Source organism: Sipha flava, unplaced genomic scaffold (genome assembly GCF_003268045.1).
Source record: "Sipha flava isolate LNK unplaced genomic scaffold, YSA_version1 73_pilon_pilon, whole genome shotgun sequence".
Classification (NCBI taxonomy): Eukaryota; Metazoa; Arthropoda; class Insecta; order Hemiptera; family Aphididae; genus Sipha; species Sipha flava.
Window position 1 is genome coordinate 2,495,500 of NW_020273613.1, and position 26,486 is coordinate 2,521,985.

General features: G+C 32.4%; 1 protein-coding gene across 3 annotated transcripts in view; it reads left to right on the forward strand.

Moving 5' to 3' along the window:
- The first annotated feature begins 3,250 nt into the window (after positions 1-3,250).
- The window catches only part of LOC112692346 (tubulointerstitial nephritis antigen-like), a 34,498-nt gene continuing 11,262 nt past the window's right edge, over positions 3,251-26,486 (forward strand). The window contains exon 1 of one of the 3 annotated variants that reach the window (XM_025566990.1): positions 3,251-3,414. The gene's annotated coding sequence lies outside the window, so the exon portion shown is untranslated. Of the gene's footprint in view, positions 3,415-3,508; positions 3,622-21,820; positions 22,077-26,486 lie in introns of those variants that run through there. The other 2 variants (XM_025566992.1, XM_025566991.1) reach the window with 2 other exon arrangements.

Genomic DNA, 26,486 nt, shown 5'->3' on the forward strand with positions numbered 1-26,486 from the left:
TGAATACTTAAGCTCCTATGCATATGACGTTTTTAGAAAAATTTATAAATACCTCCTATGTGAATAAAAATATGATTGGCAATCACATTGGAGGTATTGCCGTTTATGTATAGCAGAGGCGGCCAACATTTTTTCGACCACGATCTACTGAAAATATACTTCACCTTTGAAGATTGACTTTCTTAGAAAATTTTTTTATAAACCAGAATAAAAAATAAAAACTTTACAGGTAAAACTTATCGACAATTCGTTCATAACCACCACGATTAATTTTTGTGCACGTGGCCTAAAAATGAATTCTAACATGATCAACTTTGAAATCGTCCGCGATCGACCGTTTGGTCGGTCCTGGTGTATAGGTTAGTGTCGTGCGGGGATGAATAGATAAATAACTGTTTTGTCTCTAGTGAAAAGTATCGTTTTTTCACATAGGTGATTTATTCCCGCGGACGATGATATGTGAAATTATTTCACAGCCTATTCGCTACGCGTGTGTATAGTTAGCGTTTCGAATTTTATTTCCATCATGCTTTTGGAACATCGTAATACTCGTACAGTCAAACAGTCGGAAGTCTTTTACTAAGTTCTTTTAAAATCCTCGTAAACGTATCCAATATCGTATTTAAGCGTTTATTCGTATATATATATACGTTTTAGAAAGCAATATACATACGTATGTATATGTGCCTCGGGAACGTTTCGTTAAAACATTTATCAATAATCTAGCCAATAAATTCCTGAGCAAATCTTATATTCTTGTACACGTTTCTCGTGAACAAGGATTAATATAGTTGTTACCAAAACCCGACAGCTGCGATATATGGTTATGTAGGTATTAATCTATCGAGTACAATCGAAAACGGTGGACTACGTCAAATCGTATTAGATTACCAAAGTCGATTTTCACGTTTTTCTAGAGAAAAAAAAAAGATCTGTTTAATCGTGGACACGTGTGATGTTCGTTTTGTCGCCTCCGGGTTATCTCAAAATCGTGGGCGGGAAGTCGTACAACATAAACACACCGCGTATCATGTCGTATGTACCGCGTATACGCATGCTGTATACATTTGAAACCACTATTTGTAGTTTATATATGTATAGATAAAGATTTATTCTCGACTTAAATGCCTACGTTTTAACGTTCGAATTATGCATATTTTAAGAATTTCATTGCGTAATATTTACTCCGTTCGAGTGCGTTTATTGCGCTCGTAAAAATACCGACTCGACTAATACTAGCTGACGAACAAGCGCCATCCATTATGATATTGTGGCGGTTCGGATTATTAGCACAGTATATATATATATATGTATGCACGCGCGAATGTGTGATACCGAATAAACATATTATGTTTTAACAGATTAAAATGAGATTTTCGATGTTAGTGACTTAATTTGTACACACAAATGGATATTCCTCGATAACATTTTTGATAACCTATTCCAATTACATCGTATCCGCTTGCAGACACAATATCGTGACGACCGAAGACTCGACCGTTAACGGTTTAAATAATATTAAATACCTAGTTTAATATTTTATATATTTAGTTTTTGAAACTTACGTATCAAAATCATATATTAATGTAACGTGTACAGTACAAATTTAAGAAAAGTTATATTCACCGTGACTTAGTGTTAAATGAAATAGATCCTAATGTAATATGATATAGACAAATAATTACTCGAGAAAAACTAAAATTAAAAATAAAAATAAAACCTTAAACTGTTTACTTGTAACGCTATAGGCCACTCGTACCATTCTACATATTATTACCTATCTAATACATTTCAAGGGCGCAGTACCGAAATTCTTCGAGTTATTTGCAAGTCTTCGAAATAGCTCGTTCGAATTCTTTTGACTCGACAGATAAACACACTCGACAACAATATGTCATCATTGTCCGTACACCTCTTTTATGCGCATATCATTTACGTAGCATTCTTGAATATCGATAAAGATGAAAAAAAAAAAATAAAAATAATGAAAAAATGTTACCAGCAAAATATTTCACGTACGCACGCTCTGTATATACACACATACACTCTTTCGCTGATAAGCGGATCTGTTTTTTTAATTCTCCCGGTACAGTTGACGAACTTCATGGTGTATACAGTGTGCGAGTAAATGGACATGGTTTGGAACCCTCTAAATTTGAAAAGAAGAGAAACGATAAACACAAGAACAGTACGTCCGGGGCAGCGCGCGACAATCGAAGAATAAAATTGCAACAATTGCAACCGTAGTAACAACAACAGTGATTACGACGAGTACATGTTAGATGTATCAGTGGTATATTTGAGGGGGGGGGGGGGGGGGCAATGCCCCCTCGACAACTTTTATATAAATAATGGGTATTTTATTAAGAAACAAAAATTACGATTTATTTTATAGTATTACTACATTTGAAAACGTTTCAAATTTTACACTAATTTAAATAACGCAAAACACAAAATTTTTCACAACGTTTTAATTGTCAATAACGGTAAACGGAAAATATTTTAAATATTTGAATTTTTATAACGTTTAAACGCTTAAATTGAAAAATGTTTAAATTATTTATAGTGTTAAACGCTGAATTGCTCATAACGTTTATATGTCCCATTACGATAAATAATATATATTATTTTGATTGAAGACCCAGTCCATACTTAGTGAAAAATTAGATAAAGCACAAGCGAAACTTTCAAAACACAGATAGTTGTTAAAAAAGAACTATACAAAAGACCATTCTAAGTGGATCCGGCATTAGATTAAAAAAAAAAAAAAAAAACACAAATATTAAGGATTCACCTGATATAAATATTACCCAAAATTTTACTTGTACACCATATTTGGGCCTGAATTAAAAAAAAATATTTGAGTTGTCCCCCCCCCCCTGAAGTAAGTCTAAATAGGCCCCTGAGATGTATCCGTTCGTTTCGTACGCCTTTCGTCACTACACAAGTCTAAGGGTTTTGAACATTTTTGATAACCGCAATTACTTTATCGTTTTACGCATGTTCGTCGGCGGTGGGGGGGAACAAGGTAAATAAATCTGTAAAAAAAATAAAAAATACGTTTTGTATTGTTATGTTTTTGATATTGTATTTATGTGCGCGCGCATGAGCGTGTGTGTGTGTGTGTGTGTGTGTGTGCGTGTGCGCGCGTGTGTGTGCGTGTATGCGCGTGTGTGTGTCTCTTGTCTATGGGATGTGTGTGTACGTCGATCGTAAAAAAATATATATATACGCTCGACTCGCGGGCGAATGATTCTATAGGTGAGATCATAGATCTCGCGTGCGCCAGCCAACGGCGCTCAAACACCGATCGCTACTCCCAATGCGTATGCTATGTGCAGTGTAATAGGTTCAGCGGTGCTGTGACACACGAGCCGCGCACCAGACAATATTCAACTTTCGTCCACTGCAAACGTAAGTAAAAAAAAAAAACAAAACACAAAACCGTACGTTATTGTTATTTGTTCGTTTTTTATTTGGTTTTATTGTTATTATTATTTTTTTTTTATATTTTCGTTCACCTCGGCAGGGGTTTTTTTCCCCCGCCCTCTGTTCGATTTGAAATTAAAATATTGTGCGCCCGTATTTGTTACGCACGACAAGACTGCTGTTCGCGCACAGGTAGTTTTTTATACTTTGTTTCATTATCGTTTCGCACGATTATAAACCGTCGATTCCGTTCGATTAACACGCCCGTAACTCAACATTAATAATAATACAGCGGTTTTCCGTTCGGTTTTTTTTTTAAATCCGAACGATATATAACATCCGATGACGCGACTTGTAGCGTTTACAACGGTATGTAAAATGAAAATAATAATGTATACGATCGGTTTCGTTCAATAAATTTGTAACGATGAATCGAAGTATACAAACCGAGTATATACCGTGTTCGGTATAATATTTCTACGCGTATCTCCGTGCAATGAACGTTTTATAATTTATATTGACGTTTTATTTTAATATATTGTGGTTTATAATATTTTCGTACTCGGTACAGTCGTCAAGTTCTATTCTTAATTTTGTGTACGCGTCTGTTTTGTTAGGAGTGGAAAAATAAAATTGTTTTTAAATAAATAAAATACGTAATATTATATTTTCGTACTATATTATACTCGATAAATAAGTTAGTCGCTTGGTTTGGTCCGTCGGCAGCGTGTGTTCAGATAATAGTTTTTCCATCCCGTTCCTTTGATGAATTTGACACGCAAATAAAACAATTCATAGCGTCCGTGCGTACAAACATAAGTTTTATCAATTACGGTTGACACCTGTTTGCATGCATACACGACCATTAACTGCGGCATAGGATTTAGCATTCGAAATGTTTTCAGTATGTATTTATATCGCAACTCATATATTATTGTCTGAAGCATTTACCAAAAACAAACCTTCAACATAATTTATTATACTGTTTGCGTGTATTTTCACTATATTATTGTCGGTTAAAACGCGATAAAAAAAGTAAATATTTTTTATTCATTTTAATCGTCGATTGAAATCGTTTCTAAATAAACGGTAAATACGAAATAAGTGAAAAATGTTGACGCTTTTGTTCGTCGTACAAATTGTTGATTTCGTTTTTTAAACGTTTTTTTTTTTCAACAGAATATTTAAAATGTTAAATATTAAAAACTGTCAGTTCCCCCCCCCCCCACAACATGGACTGATATACTGTTTTAGCGTAATAATCGTTTACTGACCACCTGACCACTATGAGATTATTTCGAGTACAACAAATGTTCTCGTCATTAGACACTATATTTGTGTTTCGCGACTTACTAATATTCTGCATTAGAACACGTGAAAATCTATTAAAAAAAAAAAAAAAAAAAAAATGAGCAATTTGCGAAATACCACTACCCCGTGTACGGAACATTATACCCGAGATAAACATCGCAGATAGAGCGTCGAAGGGTCATTGTTTTGTCCACAATGTGAATTACGATTTTATCTCGTTTAGCACACAGAAATGTAAAAATTGTTATTGCCCACGCACGTAAAATATTTCAAATCGAATTGAAAGACGTTTCGATATAGAACCATAGAAACTTGCAATACCTGCTAATACCATTATGTTCCCATAGCATCTCCTACAAGTAATATAATTGTTGATGATTTCGTCAAAAGTTTTAGTAGAGCATATACAAAAAATTTAAAGCCATTTGAATGAACAATACAAACGTCGGCCGACGTTCGACATTAAAACGCGTTTAAAATAAATAAGAAACCGAAAACGTATTCGACGTAGGTACATTTGATTTCTTTCGCAACGGTTGAGGGGGTCATAATTCATTGCTAGACAACTTATTATAGCTGGTGTATCACATTTTACCCGATAAAACCGTAAAGCCATTTATTCCCATTTGATCGACGAGACGAAAAGCCGATGTACGTATTAGCTTATTAAGTTTTCAACGTATCATTATAATATAATACACTGTACGATATTATACGATACACGCCAGACAAATGAATGTAAAAATATTATTACCCTACCACCGGACGACCACTTCCTACAGGCATATTTCTAAAATGTGTAAAATGTGGCACACATTGCAATTATTCAGAATTATTTACGAATTCGCGGGTAATTAATACAAAATACCGTCAAAGTATTTAAACGTGTATGGGGGGAGGGGTCAAACGGTAGTGTTTGATCGGTTGCAATGTTATGTATCACATTATTGTGACGATTTTACCGGAATTCCGTTGAGTTTTATAGAAAACGCTTCTTATTTTTTTTTTCGTTTTCGTTCACGTCGTGTACTGATTGTATGACACTACAATACTCGTACTACGCATCTATAGTGACCGCGTATGTACTACAATTTCGATTAGCTTTCGTGGTTTTATATTGTTTTTTTTCGATCCGGACTCATATCAATGTTGTCAAACAGCCGTACACGTCAGCAGATAACGAAAATATGCGAGCAGAGCGGTTCGTTATATCTATGAGTACCGTAGTCACGGATAGGTTTAATAGTTCTCGACTCGAGTGATGTGTGTACATTGCACACGAGCTGTGGCACTGCATTTATACGCTATCGTTGTGGTCCCTGGTGAATTCGAGACTTTCGAACGTGTTCGCCGGCGAATCTCTTCCTTCTCTTTGCGCACGGGAACGGATATTTTTATTTTAAACATTTCACATTTACCGGTAGCTTTAAACGGCTCAAAAAGTATTGTTTATGCCAAAATCTGACGGTTATCTGGTGTTAACGAGCGGCACTTGCATTTGCCAAACCGATCGTTGTACATGACATTTTATGGTCGCCAAGATTTAAACAAGAATATTTAAAATGCCCGTTTATGCGAACCCATAACAATGGTGATAGAACCGGTTAATGACATTCATTTCGCGTACGCGAGAAAGTTATTTCAAACAATGACAACGTTAATTATAATTATTCAAATATTTTTGTCGATGATAATCTATTTCGTCAAGTCTTAGTTGTTTTCCGCACCGAATAAATGCGTATAATAATACGAATTCATATTATTCATAATAAGATACGATAGATATTTATAAGTCGGTCAAAAGATTTAGCAAATACGTAACAATAACCACAGTAATGAAAAAAAAAAAATATATATATATGATATTTTATAGCTGATAGATTTTTTTCTTTTTTATTTGAATTTATTATAATCTTGAGATATTATATTATCGTTTGTCTTTATCGTCTTTCATATAATATTTTTACAAACCATTAGCTCTTTATAGGACACGATTAAAAATGTGCACAAGACTCAAAATGCGCGGTCACACAATTTAATGAATACTACGTGTGTTTCGTTACTGAATCTTTGGTACAACATTTACATCGAGATGTGTAATTTAATAACAAACTATACAGATTTATTTATTTTTCTACTATTGACTAGAGAAAACAAAATAAATGAACCTAAGCGATTAAAATTTTTTTTATGGTTTTGATTTTCAAAAACGTAAACAATATTATAGTAGTTGACTTATACGGCTTGTGGTACCACAGGTGAGTTCGAAGACTTACCGCATGAACTCACAGTACTTCAGGTTGGAGTCGGGAGTCCACGCGTATCAGGTGGCCGACAGTCGTTCGTCGTCGTAGGCCGCTAGTCAGCTGTACAGGTCTCACAATTTCCAAAACAAAACAAAGAGTGATGTTCGTTAGCGATATTACGTTTTTTATTCGTAAGATTTGGCGATAACTTGTGTTAGCAGAGAATTTTACCGTACTGAGATAAATTACACAAAAATCGGTGTCTGTCATATTTCATTCCAGGCCCGTAAAGCCGTAAAAGTGACATATCAAATAATATTATAATTAAACAAATGCTTTAGAAATTTTAAAAATAATTAACAGTTGTGAACTATCGATTATATTAAGAAAAAGTGAATATTTTGACGATAGAAATCAAAATGTAAGCTTAAATATGTTTGAAATACTGATCTAAAGATAAAAAAGAGCTAGGTAATATCAATTAAGGTGTAAATCAAAGTTTTTTTAATCAGGAAATTACATTTCAAATTACAACTATTGATAAAAAATATAAAACCTGAATTTAAAATTAAATCGTTATTATTATAATTATTATTTGGTAATTCATTTTTACTAATAGTTAAATTTATATTAGAATAATATTAATTTATTAAATTATATAATAAATCACCAACTGGATAATTATTAATAGCAAATCATTTTATTTATATAATTATTTTTTAAGAAACGCTGTTCTCGAACTAGTGTAAATTTAAGGAAATAGTACCGACATTTTTCTTCCTTTTGAATTTAAATTCTATATCCATCTGTTCTCAGTCCAATTTTGTCTTGAGGTCCAATCTATAACATTAAAATTTCTAACTAAAAATGTTCCGTTCTTGATTCTAAAAATATTATTCATTGCACATGTACGTAATAAAAAAATCATTTTTGGGAGAATTATTTTTTTCATTATTTTTTCAATCAACACATGGTCATAATACATAAATATTCTAAACTATATGAAATAAAAATTTAACTCTTCTGTATTCGTATCGAGATAAAATGGACTCGTATAAACAATCCTGTAAAAAATTGACCAGCGTTTTGAAAAAAATAAATCACAATAAGCTCCACAAAACGTTTCACTGGTTACATATTAAAGATTGGCTCAGAATAATAGTATTGAAGTACGAGTATAATAATAATTGTGCAGATTAATTCTGTAATATGGCTGATAACAAATGACTATTCGAACAGCCCTTCCTATAAGTGATGAAAGAAAAAAATCCTTGAATGTGGTAATGATAGTGTCGCAATACAGGTGCAATAGGAGGTTCCTATTAAATGTTCCACTTCCGGCGGTTTATCGGTTACCTAACGCGCGCGATGGTTGTTTAGCAAAAGATGATTCTAAAAAGCATTCTCATTTGAGATTTCTCGCGTAACAATAATTATTGTTCTTATGGAGATTACGACATTGGACGTTGACGTACTACATCAGACGTAAACAACCAAGAGTGTTCGGTTAAGCCTATGCGGTTTGTGATTATCATTTCGTTTTGATTTTGTTTTCGAAAGTCTAACGCACACACCACTTGTAGAGATAAAATTGTTCGTGCTCGTATTCGATTAACCGAATATTATTCAATAATAGTGAATAGTGGTGATGATTATAATAATAATTGGTTCACCGTATCGACTGAACGTGTTTGTAATTTATTATAGTTTGTATCGTTACGCGGGCAGTCCGTGTGTTAAGCATTGGCGGCGACGCGGCTTACAAGACTTAGAAGTATATTATATTACATTTTATGTAGCGTCATCACTGGGCGTATACGTAGAGCAATAAATTTGACGTACAAACATCGGGTTCGTTTTAAAATGTAAAAAAAAAAAACAACAAATATTAAACCGCGCATTTCATATTAAATAACTATTTTATTTACAGTATTATTGCCAATAATTAAAAATAATAATAATTATAAAATAATTTCACCTGTATATCACAAGCATTTTTAGGTAAAATCAAGGATACAAATTGTATTTTATTCAGCTATTGCAGCGACAACCTCTGTCATTTATAGATATTTAATTATTTTTTAATATGTGAAACGAGTTTCATACACTTATTTTAGGAAACATTTGAGTGGGTAGCAAGTAAAAAAAAATGTATTTTTGATTATAAGTTTTCAAATTTAAAGACAAAAACAATCACTGAAGAAGGTAAGCATTTTTTCAAAACATTATTTCCTCTTGATTATTTATGACCATTCTGGATAAATACCTTTAAATCTAATCGCTCTAATTTTTTAAGCACATCAATTATAAATCATGCATTTAATTTACATACATACATACATCTTAGTTAGGGAATTCGAAAATTAATTATTTAATTTACTTAATTCACAAAATTGTAATCGCTTGTAACTAAACTTACTAGCTAAGTTTCGATATCCAAGCACACACTTAGTACTAATAATACAAATAGATTCAAATAAATTTCGTGTACAAACCGCGGTCTTTATCTGATTGTTTTTCCGATGCCATAGTTCGTCATTGCTTTTAAACTTCATATAATTATCACGCTAGAGTAAGTAAATTATCACACAGTATTAGGAATTTTTTATCAATACAAGCTTAAAAATGATTGTACTGTCAAATGTTAGGGTTAAGTAAGTCAAATGTTAAGCAACATTTATGTTCATTGCTTTAATCGCCGAATAATGGTAATAATTTAACGTACCATCTTTAATTTACAATGATTTGTGAGGCGTTCGTTTGAATCGCACTCGGAATCTAAATCATCTTATTATATTTCTTGTAACGAAACGAAAAAAGACCGCCACCGCATTACTTGTCATTGTAATCTAACAAAATTTATAGTTTTCATTATTATCGGCAAAATAATGTCGTAACGAATTAAAAACCGTGCGTCGCGGTGTAACGCGCATAAGCTTAAATCGTCATTCTACACGTCCTCGCACGTCTCCGATCAGTTGTTTACATACGTAATTATACGTGCAGCATACGTTACGCGAAGTCGTGTGGTAGAAAAAAACCAATAATAATTAGAAACAATAAACGAATACTCGATTAATCTCACGGTCGCGTTCCATTTCCGAGAAAGTTTATGGTAATGCATGCTTTCTGGCGGTGGTGGTGGATACAAAGACGGGTACCCACGGTTATCCTACAACGCAGCTGCACGTCCCCGTATTTATCTAAGTCGGTCGATCTTTCGCGCGAAAGGAAAACGGCCGCGCACGACGAACGAAACAGTACATGAAATACGCTGATTTCATCGCAATCGGGTCAATAGGACTCTGCGTGCATGCCGATTAAGTGCGGTTAAGCCCGCGTAACCTACGCGAGTGCGTTATAATGTTGTTCGCGTTACATTGTCAACCCTCGACTTCGGTAGGGTTGTTTTTTTTTTTTTTTTTTGACACGCACCGTGCACTCTCACCGAACACGCGGCAACAGACATACCAACACGCAAGGCTTAGGGTGCGGCTCCGATCCCTGTAAACCGTTCCGCGTGCCTGTCCGTACCTACGCTTACTCATAGTTATTTGCCCTAGCGTACATAATATGTATTGCATAATTACTGTTTAACAAGAGTTGGTTATCGTGTTTGCGGGCCAACGTTCATCGTAACCGTTGACTCCTGAAACCGCACAATTTTGATAAAATACAGAACAAAACCACACAATTTTTAAAATTTTTGTACTCAAAAACAGCACACTTTTAATTTTGACCCTCAAAAAGGTTATACTTACCTAGGTTAGGTGTACTTAATAATTTATAATTTATTCAAACAAAAGATGCATATACAAGTATTTTAAAATGTAAACAAATTTAAAAATGTTAAGTGTATAATATTTTTAAAGTTTGATTGGCTGAAATCTATTACCGACATCTTTTAAAAACTTCATACGATCTCCGTCAATTAAAAATTCTTCCCACCATTTAAATAAGTGATCGTAAATTAAATACAATTTAATTAAAAACCGAAGTATTAAAACGTGTTAGCATGATTCATCAGTTCGTTAGCACTAAAAATATTATGCGGTTGTAACCAGCGGCGTAATTATGGGGGGAGGGTGGAAGGGATTTCCACCCCAGATTTTTTTTTAATAATATTAAATTATTATTTATTAATATTAACATATTATAGTAAAAGGTATTTTCATTAAATACGGGATATAATAATAATACTATTTTAAATGTAATATTATTATATAGGACCTCCTATAAGGATATATTAAGAATATTATAAATTGACTCTTAAAAACCCCTCCCCCTCAGAAAAAAATTGTATCTACGTCACTGGTCGTAACCACTATAAGCTTGGGATATTTTGTTATACAATGATCCCCCACCCTCGACATTCAACCCCTACGTAAAACGACCGTTGCCGTTTACCGACCTGTTGCTGATCGTGGGACTCGCGCAAAGGTCCACGTGGTGGTCGTAAACACCCGAAAAGGTCGTGATTTAATTTTTCGCCACGCGCCAAAACGTTATCATCAAGTCGTTATTAACGAGCGGCCGCATATTATTTTTACGAAGACCCAATTTCGGCCGGTGCCAAAATCGCGGTGATGACGTCCCACGTATACACATACGTTTTATCATTATCATTATTTTTATTACTATTGCTCGGGCATTGTGTAGTACACCGCCGTTTGTCAAATTGGTAACCATCCAAATACCTCTTCGATTTCGGTTTGAACGATCTATTTAATACGTTCATAATAATGTGTGCTATATAGAAATAGTATAAAAATATATATATATTACAAGCGAACGCTCGTTGCTCATAAGCCACTCGTGCGGCAATAATAAACACACGAATGGGTATCCACGTCCAAATCGATTTTTTTTTGTGTGTGTGTGTATCGCAATTAATTGAATTGTTAATTTGCACTTGTTATGGGACAAGACCGAATCCGTCAAAGTCTGAAAATCCGGATTTCGATTTCTACAATCTGGGTTTTGGATTCTCAGATCTTAATTTTGCTCTACACCAGAATTTCGTGGTCCAAAATCTAAAAATCCGAAATCTTAATTTTTCGAATTTTCGGAGAGTCCGAGTTTATGTTGCATCGGTAATTCGTAAGAAATACACACTGGACTCGTTGTTTCATTCACGTTGAAATTACAACCCACAAGAACACAGCGAACACTGCACCTGTAACCGCGTCAAAAACGATATAAAATATCCAACCTGAACAGTAGCAAATCTTTTTTGCATGCTGATCGTTGATAGTTGCCGTAGTAGATGTTTTGCGTACAGAAAACAAACATATAAATCCGACCGAGTAGGCGTATCGAAACGTTCAATAGACTCCGATTGAAAACCAATACGTTTAGAAAGAATCTTTAATGTATTTCCACGATTTTATCTCTTAGACCGTCCGTTTTCACTTTGTAAATCTTTCATGTACGATCGAGAGTAGTGCACTGCTGCATTATGTGTGGCACACCAAATCACGCAAAAGAAGTTGTACACTATTTGAAGGGACGGTTACGAAACCGTTTATAAACGACGTCGCCACAGAGATATGAACAGCAAAGTGCCGCGCGTTTCGCGGCAACATCGAGCGAACAGCGACGAACAGAACGGTTCAAATTGTTTTACGATTTTCGTTATTCATAATCGTCCGTTTATCTATTTGTGTAATCGATCCAAAACCGTGGATCGTGCGCGCGCGCGCATACATCGCTTGACGTACGCAATTTTTTCTGTTGTTTTTATTTACGATTTTCTCCTCGCTCGGCTAGCAGCGGTTACTAGTTTTTGTAGCCATGTTCTCGTGCGTTTCGCGTTCGCCGGACGTCTCCAGTGCATCCGCGAGTCGACGCGCTGCAACAATCGGGGCAAGGCATTTCGCATTCGACGATAATTTTGCGCGCGACGTACCGTCTTTCAGCGCTTGATTTGAGGAGGGACGCAGGGGGATGGTGTGCCCCAACTAGTTTTCAGAAATTTTAGCGTCCCCCTACTATTATTACGTTGTAATTATAACGCTTAACGAGTCTCGGGGACGCTATTTTCTTTAAAGTAAACCGAGTCTGCCTTTTTTAATTTTGCCAAGTCGAGCACTGCCGTCTTTAGAATATATTTACATGTTTATCTATGTCAATACCGTAACGCGTATACGAGCGTACGCGAACGCATTGTGACGCGCAGACGAGGACAAACGCGATCGATCCGGAAGACTCATTCATGAAAAGAAAATGCGACTGTTTACGACGCCGTTCGTCACCGTCCCGCGTAGTTTTCGTACACACATTATCGACTACAATACACAATGTATCGCGTACGCGCACACATGTTTTGTGTTTACCTGCACGATATGATAATGTTATCGCGATGGCGGATTTTTGCCCCGTGACTCGACAAAATTTCCTTTTTGTTATAATTTTTCCAATTATAATTCGAAAAGAAATCTGTCGCGCTCACGCTTTAAAAAGCATCGCTCGCGTTTGTTTTTCTACGCGCACGTTTTTGAACGCGAACAACGGGGTTTTTTTTTTCCCCCGTTTTCTATGTTGCTCCGTCACAACGAGCGAATTCACATTGTGGCGATGGGCTAGAAAACGGTGACATTTTATGTTCATCCGAGCAATGAATGCCATAGTTAGCGGTGTTGGAATGCGCTGCGCTAATGCCGAAATACGAGGTCGTAGATTGCGAATAACTTATGAGACGAGAAAACACTACCGTAAATGTAATATATTACACGTAAAAATTTTTCGAAATCGCTCGAGTGACCAGTTTTTTTTTTTTATTAGAAATCCTAAATTTTTATTTTAACACCGACTCAAGTGGTCTAAAAATAAAATAATAATGTTTTATTTAGTAAAATTTTATGTATGCGTTCCTGTTTTTTGCGACTACTTCCTGTTGAGGTTATTATCGAACGATAAAATGAGAATTATTTTTGAACGCATTTTGTATAAAAATAAAATCAGTACATTAACAGTAACTAATTTTTTTTTTTTTTTATTATATAATATATCCGCGGCTTCTATGGCCATTGGACGTTATAATTTTTTTTTTTAACTTAATACATAAAATAAACAAATAGATTGGTGTAGGTTGGTTACAAGAGATTGATGAGGTGTGTATTTGTGAGGAATTGGCAGAGCTTGACGATATTGTCTGGTTTGGGGTTTAGTGATTTTGCCAGGTGATAAGAAGTAACTAATTAAATTATACGTTATTAACTTTTCGACATGATTAGTTACTTTATGTTGTTATTAATCTTTTCGACTAATAAAGGGTAGGCATATTGTTTTGTCTATGTAAATACAAATATATTATCCGGAATTAATTAAAATGATATTATTGTTTAGTCTCGAATTAGTGTTTAATATATTTTTTTATATTCATAACACGTGTACTACATGCTTGTCTCTTACGCAATAACATATCAATTTGTAAATAAAATACCAACCAACGAATAGCAGAGACAAACACTTTAAATACCGTGTTTCAAATAATTTTACAAAACCGTTTTGTTGGCTATGTTTATGAAATAGGGTAGTTATAACCATCATGCATATCATAATAATTTCAGCCGATCACCTAAAAATGTAATATGTTCGTATAGTACAGTAAAGGCATCTGGAACTTACGATTTTTATACATCGTTAAAATACTAATAACTGCATGTGTTAAAACGATTATTTTATTTTACATAACGCGATATATCTAATAAAACACTCGTATTTGTACACACACATATGTTTTCGACCGATGGTCAATAGTATATTATGGTGTTCCTTAGCACATGGAATGGTAGTGGTTCACGGTAAATGAATCATATACTCTTATGTTTAAATTGTTATACATTATATCAATAATATGTTTCAAGGACGTAGAAAATGTATCCATGCGAGCGCGTCTTTGGACCAAAATCCCTTCGGGGCAAAACAAACAATGTCTATTAATATCCCGTTGGCTTATTAAAGAAAGCAGTGGTTTTTTTCTCTCCCCTCGTTATTATTAATATTTTATCCGTCTCTTTTGACGTCATTGTGGTGCCAATAAAAGAGTTACGTCTTTCGATTATGATGATACACCTAAGACGTGAGGGCCTGTATGGAATGCGATCAAGTAACGATATTTTTGTAGTTGGTTTAAATTTGTTTTTAATTATAATACGCTGTGTATTTTAGGACCACCGGCGTCTGCATTAGAAGCAAAATAAAAAATTATAAAACTGAAAATTTTTATCAAATCGGTACGCAGTCGATTTTATTAAATGCGCGTGGTCGATTGTTTGGAAAACGATTGATTTAATTGATTTTTTTTTCAAACTACATTAAAGGTATGTAGACCATGGGAAGTTAATTTGGTTTCCTAAACGATAGAAATCGTTTTTATTCAACATTCAGGAGAGACGTCCTTTGTGTGTTTAACATTTGTACTCTTTGTCATGTTTATTCAATTAAATTTTGATAAGTAAATTTGAAGTGTTTTACAAGAACCTAGAAAATCAAAAATACAGCTCGTTTTGTATGAATACATTAATAATGTATAAATAGATATCTACAGTTTTTACAAAACTGGCGTTTACAAGCGTTTACAACTTACATTTCGATGAAATATATACAAATTGTTAAAGTGTTATAATTCTACATTTATTGACGAATTGAATTATGTTAATTCCATATAAGCTCGGGTAATAATTTTTAACAACAGTATTGTCTCGAGTTTTTTTTCAATAGTTTTCTTCGTGAATTATAATGCCGTCGTATTATAATTCCGTAACAAAATATGACCCGTAACGTTTAGCCAATTCGTTTTGCCCAAAACATTTCGATCTTATTACGTCATAGAAGAATATTTTCATTTGAATAATGATTATGCGATCACAATATTTGTTCGTAAATATCTACTTACATCTTTTGGCGTGTTATATTTTATTTCGCTGTTTCACGCGCATTCATTAATTTTAATATAAATTCAATAATTCATAAAATTCTCAGCAGAATCCCTATGTATTCGACGTAGTATAGCTGTTATAATACGATATTTACGGGTTTATTAAACTCGACCACCGGATGGCGTGATTCATTCGATTTGTCTTTATGCAAAACAACACCGACACACGTCAAATATTTCATTGCTTTAAAAATAATCTTATACTTGAATAATATGATTTTTAAATATAAAAGAATATAAATACAAATAGAATATATCATCTGATTTATATATTCGAAATAAGTCACTGCGAGTCTTGGCTTTTATTATTTATTTGCAATGGGTTCTGTACAATTATTATACGTATTTATTATTCACGTGAAATAAATTGAACGTATGGTTTATTTTGAACGCAAGATCAAAAGGTTTTTCTATAGAAAATATTAATGTTTTCAATCATAATTACGTATATAATAATAGGTTTTACATGATAAATATATTATAACATAATGAACGACTCATGGAATCGGGTTTTTATTTATTTTATCAAAAATCCGCATAACATTCGCACACGCTCGTGGAACCATAAACGCGAGTTCGTGACACGTAAGTTCAAGGGCGGACTGTGTTACATTGACACCAATATTATTAGTTCCTACGATATACATCACCGTTACCATACAAACATAATAATGGTATACTGCACATACCAGTTAATGAAACAATTCGCAGTCTATTAAAGCGTTCAATGTACAGTTGTCATCAGAACACATATTAAGTATAAAAATACGTTTTTAATTGTTCTCGGCGAAGTTCGACATGTCAATAAAAAAATAAAAAACGACGATTGCTACATTCAAACGATGAATTCCGAGTAGGATATGGTAGGCATTGTATAGGATTTTTAGTGTAAATCGTTTTCCGTACAGTAATAATGTGAGATCCTAGGATTTGTTTATATGCAAAAGTGCTCGTAAATCATTTAAAGTTATTGTACATCACTTAAACGCTCGGTGCCCTTATCACACCCACATGAACAACTGGGTGTTATTGAATAGGATCCAACTGCCATATCTAGCTTTTCTCGCTTTTTGACAAGTCCAATTGTACGTGAAATTTTAAAGCGTTACGAATCAATTATTATCTTCTCCGTTATTACTACGTTACCTACAACACAACATCTGGGTTTAATTAATCTGGCAAATTACCGTTTTTATTAGTAACTTGTTAGGTTGAAAATTCAAAAAAGTGATTAAAATTAATTGTGATCGTTTTTTATGAACGACAAGAATGATAGCAAAATAGTTGCAACTTTTAAGCTATCGACTAAAGTAACATAAATTGCAGTCTTTATGATAATATTTTGTTTACTATTTGTACAATAAGGGAGCGAGTATTACGTCAGCACATTTTTTAGTTTTTTATCTTCCTCTCTCCCTCCATGTAAGATACTATAAGATTTATTTAACCCCTCACCTTATCTGCTGACGTGATACTTAAATTCTCACCTATAAAGCATATATTAATTTAATGTTTGGTTATTTTATGATATTTATATTGAATACATAGTAAGAATGTAAATTTAATTAAGATTTAAAAGAAATAATTATTATAAATGTCTATTTAAAAAAAATTACATTATAGGTAATTAAAAACGGTAAGAAAAATAGTTCTTCTTTAAAAAAACGGAATTTTTTGTAAACAAGTTTTTGAGTAATTATTTAGAGCTTAGATATTTAGGTATATAAAATAATTATAATATTTATGCATTTAGTCACTAAAAATTTACTAAATATGCAATAAAAATATGCACTAAAAATCATAAAAATGTATTTCTAGGTAAAAAGAACTACCAGAATAACATAAAAAAAGTATTTTATTTGTCAATATTAAAAACTCGTAGTTTATTATAATTTATAAGTATTTCATTTAATTTTTAAATAAAAAAATGTATGATGCATTTTTTTAACTATAAAAATTAGCTAAATACAGCATTACACTATGATACAATGCTTTTAATAATAATCATATTAAGCTTGTAGCAGCGTTCGTTTAGTAAAATTTTGTAACGAAAATAAAATGTTCTCCATTTACTAATGTTATTGCAGCATATTTGAAAAATGTACAATAAAATGAATTGAAATATTGCTCTCAATATTTCGTTATTTAAAATTTTTTAACGTTAAAAAATGTACTAAAATATGCATTTACATTCTTAAAATCCCTGAGTATGAAATCAAAATAAAAAATGTATATTTAGATTAGTATTAAATTGGATAAAAAAAAATGTAAAAACATTCCAGCTCTTGGCAGAACTAATTTATTTATTAATTACTTTCATTGAAATGTTCATTACGTGTTTTGTTAAATTTGCATAGATAAACAGAATAATAACAGTTTGACACAATCAAATATTTTAAACACATATTGTAATATAATACTATCTCTTCTAAACTTTAATTAAATAATTTTAGACTTCTTATACTTGAGAATAGTTGTTTGATTTAATGTACTGTAATGTATTTCTTTACCATAAGTATTAAAATGAATACTATTATTTCTATGACCAGTGTTGGATTTAACGGTCGTTTAGTCAGCGAATGCCGACGGGGATCCTTGTTTACTGAGGCCCAGAAAAATTATAGTTAATTTTTTTTAAATTTTACCAGAAAAAAAATTATGGTACAAATTATAATATCGTTTAAAATTACTATTTTTATTAATAAAAAAATAATTTAAATACACAGGAAATACTCAGGAATACTTCGAATATTTCAAAAATAGAACATTTTATTTATGAACAAAGTAAAAAATATCGAATATAGATATAGTTAGAAATACTGTTAACATTGATTATATAATTTTATATAATTTTCGAGTATGTACACTACACTAGTATATGAACAATGATTTATATCAGTTTCGCTGCATCACATTATTTATTATGTATTATTTTTCATTTTCGTATCGCGAAAATACGAGTGTAGCGAGCAGCTTTGTAAAATGAGGCTAAGAATTTTAGTGATACATTTATTACGAGACCTCTCTTTTGGATTTGCCGACTTCATTTGAACCTTTAAATCCGCCACTGTCTATGACATAAGTAAAAGTATAGTATAAGCCAAGATTATTTTTTTTTTTTTAAAAAAAAAAAAAAAAGGTTAGCTGAAACACATTTCTGAAATATTGTGAAAAAAATATGAATTGTTGTTACGATCAAGTGCGATCGTATAAGACATACCAATAGAGTTCAACTGGTTTTCATTCAATTATTTTCATATACGCTTTGCACCAATTATTAAACAGATGTACACATTGTTGTATTATCATTATTACTCTATGGATATCGACCTTCACATACCACTAGACGTCAGGATGCAATGCATTTATTACAATTGTAAATCGTCACTCGGATTCTAGCCAACATCGTTCCATCGATTCTCGTCGGTCGATCCTAAAAAGTTTGTGTCCATACCCCGTAAGTTTCTGATTACTGTACGAATTATCGACCGTGTTTTTTTCACCAATGTTATCGGTTCGGTTTCACTACGCAGGTTAGGTTAGTTTAGTTTTTGTCCTTAGCGTTCCTGCACTGTATATCTATAATTTGACAGTAATAATTTTGCATATTTTGTTATTTTTTGTAGAAATTTGTATATTTAAGTTTAAGAACTTTTATATATGCTCAGTTATATCATAATTTATGATATATCAATCAATCGTTGTTGATTTTTTATTCTTAATACTAGATGTGTGAATTGACATAGTAAAAGTCTGGCTATGCCAAGAGACATATATATATATATATATATATATATATATATATATATATATAAGCTATATATCAGTTATTTGTATTTTACAAACATAATGTATTTATTGTTTTTGTCATTTGTAACTATTGTTTACTATTTTAATATTTTATTTAGCTGCTTTAAGTGTCTATATTGTTCTATGAAAACTTGATTGTTTTATGTCATACAAATATATATATATATATATATATGTATTACAATAAAAATCGTTTGTATAAAGTATAACATTCTCATATAAAACAACGTTTTGTATAGTTTTATTTTTATAAAGGAATAAAGCCAATTAAAACGAAAATATAAATGTTTTTAAATTCCCACCAGAAAAATATAAAGTATATAACGTGTATAACGTCTGGGAACCAAAAACTTTAATCGCTTAATTCTCTGATTATGACTAAAAACCGTTATTTATAATATATCATTTTTATCCAACGTTAATTACGAATATGTGTTTTCTCGAGTACGTTTATATATTGCATTTTTTAAAGCTACAGTATCTTTGATGCCTATCAGACTGAATAATACCATATTATTGCAAGTTTTTTTGTTATTTTTTGCATATTCCTATTATACTATGATGCATAATTTTGAATATTTACATATACAACTCTGTAATGATGAACATAGTTAAAGTTATGTATCAGTATTAAATAGTGATGCACATTAATCATGAACGCTAAGATAATATTCGTCTGAATGTTAATGATTTTCAAATTTCTGTCCTCGCCCAACGTGAAAAAGAACATGCGGGCGAGTCAAAGATCTCTAGGGATATTGTTTTAATAGGTACAATAGGATTAACGTTCCCAGTACGGAACCCATACGGAAATCATTGAAATCATTATGAGCTTAAAAAAAATAAAAAATAAAAACCATCAAAATGTACACGTATGAGATTTTCGTGATAGATTAAATATTACCTTTTATAATAAACACATCTATAAATTGGACTATCGGTATACTTATAAATCTGATAATATAATAGTTATTCGCATATCGAAGAGTTTTGCACGCACAAAAACCAAATTTTGGTGAGATACAAATCTGAAAGAAGTTAATATGTATATTACATACGTGGCCTTACCGCAATTTCTTTTCGAACAACACTAAAATAAAATTCAATCGTATGATTATCATTGTATTATATGTTTTTCCTGAGCATATTAACATACGCAGCGGTTTGTTTTTGAAATTTCAGCACAAGTGTTAGATTTTAGCGGTTATTATTGTTACTGAACGTACAGTTAAACCGGTCGACGTTGTTTTCGAATAACGATGTGAAGGCACTGAACACAGGTTTCAATTATCGATGGCTGTGCGCGTGTAAATATTTAAAAAGTACAATCAAACATATATCAGTGCAACTTCGTTACGATTGATATCGAATATCTAATAGTTATTTTCATAGGCATCGTTAAGGGGTATCGAGAGGTATGTTTGCTACCCCAGAATTTTTTTTTTATAAGGTAGCAATGGTATCTTTTTGCTACTCCAAAAAAAATGTATGGATTTAAAAATATATTCGAAGTTTATTATTCAAGTGTGTACAAACATAGACTATCTATTATTGTGATTGTATCCAAAATAATTATATATTGTGATAAGTCCAATACGGACAATGAGACAGTGTATATACGTCGTACCAAGATTTATGTAGAATAGTTAGCCAATCAAGTAAACCAGTTATCATGTTAAAACTTTAAACATTTATTTTTAACTTTCAAAAAATGAACTTTGTTACTCCAAAATCTGGACTTTAGTGACGCCCATGAGTCATTTACTGTGTAGCAAGCGCCTTTTTATGAATTTTAATTTTTCCACGTAACTATCATAACCGTGCGAACAGTTTTATTTCGTTTTCGTAACACTCGACGCAATAGGGATACGAAGCGCAGCGTATTTTTCACCGAATATTTTTGTTCGATGCTCCGCATCACAACACTTTGTCCGAATAACTGACGTGCCAATAATTGCCATGGCGCCGGCAGTGCGATGTCTGGAAAACGCATTTAAGAGGTAGTCAGCAAACAATGACACAACTCGTGTACGATTATTTATGTGTGTCATTCGTACACGCGCACAATACGACGGTGACGACCGCTTTCCGTTGTACGTTTTAAATACTCGTGTCTTCCACACCGGAATACATGCGGACATAATTTTTTTTTTTTGTTTTATAACCGTTTTACCGGGCTCTTCGTACACGGTAACAATTGCAATTAACGAAGACAAAATCGGTTTCGTTCGTGCAGTGCGCGCGCAACGTTTAAGTTCGTTTCCGTAACGTATTAGGTACATGTGCAACGCCCACTTTCAGTTGATCGCGTTTAAGTTTTCCATTTTTACATCAACCCAGTGAGTATATAATTTAATCTAAACCGTCTGACAAGTGTGCTCGAACAAATTATACCGAGAAAGTTGATATAAATCAGTTGATATCACGTTATTTGCGGAACGTTATAATTGGAACGACCATTTAATAATTCGCTACAAATGCAAAATTAACGAGTTGCAAAATACATATATATATATATTGACTGTATCGTTTGAGTTTTACATTTATTTTGTGACTTCTAATGAATATTAGGTAAGAATTAAGAAAATATTCAAGTATTATTTTTAACATCGTATTGTAGTTGATTTAATTATTCTTAGACCCAATACAATTATTATATAATTGTTTTTAATGATTCGACAGAAATACATTGAAATTCGATTATTTTCTTATTAATGTGTACCTATTTCCGTTTTTAACTATGACAATTTCGAAATAGCTACTGTTCGCTGATAATTTCAATAAAAAATAATAAATAAATAAAAAAAATTAATGACGAACTTCTGCAAAAGATTGCGATCGATCTGTGTGCAGTTCTATAAATTAGCCAGTATTGTTCTGCTAGTTAACTGTTCATGCTTATTCCTATGCACAATAGACGATTGTTGAAAAGTAATAACAGTTACATTTATTGTTGATAGGTTTTAATTATTGTGTTCCAGTGTTATATCGAGGCATTTATAAAATTACTGAAACGCGATGTTGAAAACGAACTGCAGACAATGGCTTCCACTCTATTAATGTTCGATAAAAAATATTGCATACGACATACTGTGTAGATGCTAAGAAAAAATTCGCGCCATAATAATAGTAATATATACACACGAAGATGTAGAGAACGAAAACAATATCGTGAAGTAACATAGGTGAAGTCGATATCAATAACGTCTAACGAATCGTTACGTGTTTAACAGCGACGTTATTACAGTCTCGTTCTTGTTGTACTGAATTATTTTTCACGTCGCTGGCCACAAGATCCAGTTGTTCGAACACGGTAGGCCGACATGACATTTGCGGACATTGTACGTTCACTGTCTTATTATTAAAAGTTATGTCTTGTCCGTAGTTTTATGCAAGCTTACAGGTTTTACTCTCAAAATTCATCGATTGTCTCTTGCTCATACGCCGGTTGATAATACGATGTTGCCACTCCCCTCTTTTACGCGCTGCGCGTTTCACTACCAGCTATCTGACCCATGAGCCTATAAGATTAGTTTAGTGTCGAATACCAATTATTCACATTCCATCGTTATCATTAAGTCGTTTCTCGTAGGTATTCCCAGTGATGTTCCCATCATTTTTTATGAGAGCATACGCTGAAGAACGCCAAAATATAGGTATTTCATTTTTTTTTTTTTTTACGATAAAAATGGTAGAGAAGTTTAATTAATAATCAAAAAAATTACTATTACATTTTTAATAGATAAAAAACAAAATTATAAAAATTATTTACCTAAATAAATTGATAAAAATTGTTTTCTTAACTCATCTTCTTCGTCGACGGTTCATTTTTGTTCTTTACCACGTGGAGCTGAATCTGCTTATCTGTGGTTTCGCAGCTAAATTTTTACGTATGGCCGTGGATTGAAGTCTTCAACTGGGGAGCTATTGATGGAGATAAACATTAAATTTGACACATTTTCAACCATTAAACGAGTTCTAAGATTAGTTATGGTGAGATTCATATCAGAAAGTCCTCGTTCACACTCGGAAGTTGTTGTTGGAAGTATGTTTAGTGTTTTTATAAGATCAAAAGACGCATTTTGTGAACGAAAGTTTATTAAACTTTCAAATTCAGATAAACCAAATCTGCGTGACAATCTTTTAATTTCTTCTTCTCCTCTATCATCATCGGTTTCTATTTTAAATACTTCTCCAATAATATACAGAATGAAAAAAATTGCAATTTAGATGTTTGCGTACAGTAATAATTATTAATTAGATTATATTTTTCAATATTCCATACCTTTAGATCTTGTAATATTCTTCTATTTTTAAGGTAAATAAGCGCTGACGCACTTTATCGACTATATATTCTAAGAATTGCAATCTGTTGATTCCTCCAGACTTTTTGATTGTAATATTTATGCCTTTATGAATTCGTTTTTATAATTATTTTTCACCAGGTTCTGTCTTCAAGCTTTCTAGAATTCTAATTGTTCTACATATTTCTAATTGAGCGTGCATTAATGTTATTTTCCTTGATTGAAGTGTATAAGACAGCATTCCGAGTTCGAAAAGGACATCATAAAAGAGTCCAAGCTCCTCTAGAAAAGAAGAAGATTTTAATTTTTTTTTTAGTTCTATTTCAAGAATTTGACTCACGTGCTTATGTATCCCTGGATAGTTTTCCCATATGGCTTTTATTGTACGAAAACTACTGGCAGACCAACGCACATTTAAAATACGACCAATTTTTTTCATTTCAATTCCAACCACCAAACAAGCTTCGTCTAAGGCCCTAGAGTTTTTAGGACTTTGGTGATAATAAGAGTAAAGTTTATCCATGAAACTTTGAAAACGAGAAACACCTTGCACATCTTTTATGACATCATGTACTGAAAGTTCAAGGCTATGACATAAACAATGCTACGTAAATAGTTGTGGGATCCTCTCACAAAGGTTAGCAGCTACTCCAGATTTTGTGCTTGTCATTACTCTAGCTCCATCACTTGCAAATGCAATTTAATTCTTCAATGCAAATGACTTGGAAATTCCAATTTTTTCTAAGCTCAACCACAAGACTTTCTCAATATTTACAGCGTCTTGTCCATCCAGCTCTATTAAATCAAAAAATACTACAATAGGAATATCTGAATTAAAGTTTGAAAAAATTTATAAAATTTATAAAATAAGTATGCGCTTTGTGCTCAGTGTAGTCGATTCGTCAATCATTATTGTGAATTTTGAGTTTGACTCTATAAGACGTGTGATTAGCTCTTGGCGCATCTCTTTTGCGATAACGTTAATTATTCGATTGTGCAAGGAAGATCCCATGTCTAATCCATTCATTTTCTGCAGTTTAATAAGTTCTTCAAACAGTAGAAAAGGACGATGATGTTTCACTAAGCAATTATGCAGTTTGAAAAATTTTCATATTACTGTTAATCACAGTTTCGGACATATGTTCAAACATCCTATCCAAAACCTGTTCAGAGCCTTTCTTTAAGATGTTCTCAGCAAATAAATGAGATTTACTTTCCAAATGTTGTTTAATTTTACTTCTTAAAGAAGATAATTGATTCGCACGATTACTTCCAGTAGCCATTATTTCAATGTCCACCCATTCACGTGACATTCGAAGTTTACCATCAGCAATAGATTTTTGTAACTGAATAGTATTTTTTACTTGTATGCAAGTACAACATCCTGATTTCCCATTTTTACAATTCATCCACGAATTTTTCTTCTGAAATTCAGTTACTTGTTCATTAGTCCATAACATGGGCCAACTTTTACATATTTTCGTAATATTTGGATCACATTGAACTATGCGATCATTATTTTCCTCGTTGTATGGTAAAACTAATGAACCAGCTACAGTAATATCAACATTAGAATTAATTTTTTTTTGTCCGGGGGAAAAAAAGCTATCAAGGGGCCACGTTTGAAATTTGAACTCATTATAACAACAAGAAATCACAATAAAAAAATGACTTAGATTAAATATATAATAGACAATAGTAATTTATTTGCAATATTCCCATACAACAAAAAATAAAACAAATCGGAATAACGGCTGTTTACATATCATTGATGAACTCACGAACGATGACTGACATCTATACGTAAATACTAAATATTACACATTAATTAATAATTATAGTAATGAATTATTATATTATATAGTTATTATATAGTCTATAACAGGGGTCGGCAATTAATTTCTATGGTGGTCCAGTTAATTTAAAAAAATATTTGGAGGGCCAGAAAAATACTTAAACGTAATTATATCAATAATGTATTTATTTTTGTAATAAAAACACATTAAAAGACAAATTATTTATAAAGTAATTCTAAATTCATATTTATTATAACAAAATTGTATACATAAGTTTAATGAAAGAAATAACATTTCTTTTTTTTGAGCTAATTTTTAAAATCTGGTAGTCTTGGAAAAAAAATGAAGTGTAAAGTTAGATTAGTTATCTTGAACAGTATTTATTTTTTAGAAACGTGATTTTGGAGAACGAAGTTTCACATATATATGTGGAGCCAAACATAGTAGCTAATTGTATTGCCAGGGTTTTACAGTTCATGTATTTATTTTAGATATACTTTGTCCAAAAATCTTCAGTAGACAAACTGTTGTTCATTTGCAATGAGATATTTTCTTACTATTCAATACGAGCAAAATATTTTTGGTGGTACAGTTATTTCCCTTCCGCGGGCCGGACATGACCCGCGGGCTGGCTTAATGCCGACCCCTA